Raw genomic sequence first — 4,246 nt, 5'->3', positions numbered from 1 at the left:
GTGATAAAAAAAAAACGTGAAAATATTTCAAAAATTCTCCCATTTTGTATAATCATATAACAAAATTGAGCGTGTTCTTTCTATATGATTCCTCTAAAAGGACCTTTCAAAAAGGAATGTTACATATTCATTGGTACTGTATTAAGTTTACAGTTTCAAAGATATCTGAATTTTCCTATTGACAGATTTTTTAATGAACAATACTAATGAATAATCCTCTACATCCAATCATTACTGTAGTAACCAAATACTTACACATTCATATCATTTTTAAGCAAAAAATAAAAAATCACTACTGTACTGTGTCTATAGAGTCCTTTCAATACACATCATCAAACTTCCGGTCCGCCATCTTGGAGGGCAAACAAAGACGCGTTCAGTGAATAGCTATGGTTGAACTGTTGAATATTTAGCCATTTCATCACATTCACATTCACACAATGCCCAGTTTTTGCGCTATTGTTGGTTGTGGGAATCGAGGACAAAGAGATGACAAGAGTTTCTACCGCATACCGGCAGTTATTCAGAATCAGGACAAAGGTACAGAGGAATTATCCAAGTGCAGACGTGACTTGTGGTTGACCAGAATATCACGGGCTGATCTACGTGAATCCTCACTACCCTACGCACGTATCTGTTCTGATCATTTCATATCAGGTCAGTCTCAGCTAGGCCCTAAAAGTATCATTATTCCTGTGTAAACATGCTATATCTGATCGCATAGGTGACTTGACAAGTATCATCGTCAGTTCAGTGTGTAGTGTGTGTGGGGGAGGGGGCATCTCAATTTTTAAACATCAAAGGGGCATCTCAGATTTTCAAAAAAAAATTAAAAGCGCCCATATTGGCTATATTAACAAAGGCTACTTACCTAGGTCTCTATTTCGTCAAGGTGCTCATGCCTATATATAATTAAGTGTATATTTATATTTATTTTAATTTGTGTATTAAATTGTGCAGACATACAGGCCTATGTGATGAATAAACATTGATTATAAATAATAATAATATCTGAAAGCTGGTTTAAGCCGAAGGGGTCTTCAGCTTATATATGAAACATTGAAAAAAATAATTAAACTTGCGCATTTAATTGCAAGGAGGCAAAACGATCATCCAAGAGCATTACAATAGAGTTTCTCCATCATGTGTTTATATGTATATAAGAAATTATAGCATTTGTAACCAAACACAAACACAATGTTTAGGCATGAACTGATAAAGATTTGACATTATAATGCAAAACTTTTACATACATTTTGACAATCAAAAATTATAATACACAAGGTTAGGCTAAATTATCAATATTAGCTTTATAATTATAAACACTCTCTTCATTGGCCCAGTGTTTATCTAATTTTGGACTTAAAAGCATTAAAGGGAAAAACAACGAATTCTGGAAGCAGATTATTCAATGGAAATGTATGCCCACTCATGTTCTAGGTTGGCCGACAGTACCAAGTAGTTCACCATATCAATGTATGAAATACTGTGAAAATCCTCAATATTTTGACTGAATGAATTCTGCATCTGGTATGGATCTAGGCCATCAATTAAATCGAGTTTCTGCTTGTAAAAACGCTTATCATCACCCGACAATTGTTTGACAAAGTCGCTCTCATTGTCCATATTCGCTGTAGCAGCTGCCATGTTTTCGCTTTGTATGTCCTCCAGCATGGCCGCCGGCGATTCCCAGTGACGTCATTGAAAGGACTTTATACCAGGTATGATCCCCATCATTAAGAGTGGCACACAGATATAGATATCCCTCAATGAAGCTAAATGAGAGGATGTCTCCATCTCTGAAGTACAGAGGTTATTGTGCAGCCAAGCCAAGTTCTCTCTCTCTTGGAACCTACCCAAAAGAACTAGTAGATCAGGACATCACTATGATTAGGAACCCCACCGAGTATCCCTCGGAGTCAGTAGGGATCGGAAAGGTAGACCGAGACATTCCACTTTCCCCTCAATGAAGAGGGTACCAGATAATGACTTACTGCCGTGATGTCAGTAGAACCTGAAATACTGGACTGATACAGTGGTAAATGAAACCTGGGGGAAACAGTCACAGGGTTAGCTCCATTACTCCCTTCTTCAAGAGGTGAGTGGCTTCCAAGCTAAGTGTATTTCTTACCAATCCCCAGCCTTTGTAAATTAAAACTAGGGGAAACACTCACAGGGTTAGCTCCGTTACTCCCTTCTTAAGGAGGTGAGTGTATTGCTTACCCATCCCCGACCTATGGTAATGGGTCAGTGCCAAAGTAGGATGACTTTTTGGCTGCCTGCAGTCCCCTCTCAGCGCCATATACTATAGGCTATACAGTGAACCCTCGTTTATCGCGGTAGATAGGTTCCAGACCCGACCGCGATAGGTGAAAATCCGCGAAGTAGTGACACCATATTTACCTATTTATTTAACATGTATATTCAGACTTTTAAAACCTTCCCTTGTACGTAGTACTGTTAACAAACTACCCTTTAATGTACAGAACACTTAATGCATGTACTACAGTACCCTAAACTAAAACAGGCACAAATATTAAAGGCGATTTCATATCATGCGTTTCCTAAACACGCCAAAAAGCACGATAAAAAATGGCAACCAATGTTTTGTTTACGTTTCTCTGATCATAATGAAGAAAGAAACGCATTTACTGTACACATCTGTGTATAGGTTAGTTTTTGCATCTATTATATTGATTATTCAGTACAGTATGTTGATTTTGTTATTACCAATATGTATATATATGACAAATTCGAAGATAATTTGTATTTTTCCTAACCATACAAACCTTAGCTATTTACAAAGGGTATTACTTTTAGCGCAGCTGAAATGACGAGCCAATAGTTTTTAACGAGGGTTAATTACCCCCGCGCTAGTTAGCGGGGGGGGGGGGAAGGGTAGCTTGCTACCCCTCCCCCCTCCACACACCGGTGACTTGCTTCACTTCACTTAGAGGTAGGACTTGACTTGGGGGTCAGGGATGGCGGGCACATATGTGTAAATAGCTAAGGTTTGTATGGTTAGGAAAAATACAAATTATCTTCGAATTTGTCATTTGTTCCGTAACCGAAATACAAACCACGCTATTTACAAAGGGTGACTTACCCTTTAGGAAGGGTGGAAAGTCCCCAGCCTTACTGACTTCGGCTTGCCCGGGGGCTCGATCCCTCAGTGAGCAGCACTAGAGAGAGGGAGCCCCTGTACCTCACAGGTTCCTAGCATCGCTAGGAACGAGTGGCCTACATAAGTAGTGTGAGGAGGAGAGTGTGACTCGTCCTATGAAGTTGACCTTGAGACCTTCAGATAGGAATTCTAGGATAGGACGTTCCCCATACCACCTCGTCAGGGTATGGGAGACGCAACAGTATTAAGCTTAATACTAGGAGCACAAAGAAGCATGGGTTACCTGCAGAGGTCGAGGTCAGCTATGCGAGGACCAGGATGCTGCTTCCCCAAGAGAGGGGAGAATGAAGAAAGAAGTAAGGGTCAGACATACTCTTTCATTCACACAGACTAAGACCGGGTAACAACGCCCTCAACCTACTGCTACTTGTCCAAAAAGGAGCCTGAGGTTAGACCAGCTGTTGTGCAGCCACCACAGGGCCGATAGAGAACGTATCGAGGCTCCTGTGGGTCACGTCTTGCAGGTAGTGGGCTGTGAAGGTCGTTTGACGCTTCCAGACCCCAGCTTGAAGTACCTGCGTCACAGAGAAGTTTCTCTTGAAGGCCAGGGATGTAGCAATACCCCTGACATCGTGGGCCCGAGGGCGACGTGACGGAGGAGGGTCAGGATTCAGGGCATGGTGGATAACCCTTCGAATCCACGCAGAGATGGTGTTCCTGGTGACCCTCCTCTTTGTCCTGCCTGTGCTCACAAACAAAGCTCGCACATGAGGACGGACTGCAGCCGTTCTCTTCAAGTAGTACCTCAGACACCTCACTGGGCATAGTAGCAGCTGGTCTGGGTCGTTTGTTACAGAACGGAGACTCGCGATCCTGAAAGAGTCGAACCGAGGATCCGGCACTCCAGGATTCTGAGTCTTGGCCACAAACTCAGGGACGAACCTGAACGTTACCTCCCCCCATCCCCTTGAATGGGCGATGTCGTACGAGAGACCATGAAGTTCACTAATTCGCTTGGCCGAGGCCAAGGCGAGTAGGAAAGCCGTCTTCCAAGACAGGTGGCGATCGGAGGCCTGGCGTAATGGCTCGAAGGGAGGTCTCTTGAGAGACCTGAGGACTCGA

Source organism: Palaemon carinicauda, chromosome 15 (assembly GCF_036898095.1).
Source record: "Palaemon carinicauda isolate YSFRI2023 chromosome 15, ASM3689809v2, whole genome shotgun sequence".
NCBI classification, from domain to species: Eukaryota; Metazoa; Arthropoda; class Malacostraca; order Decapoda; family Palaemonidae; genus Palaemon; species Palaemon carinicauda.
This window is presented reverse-complemented; position numbering follows the sequence as displayed.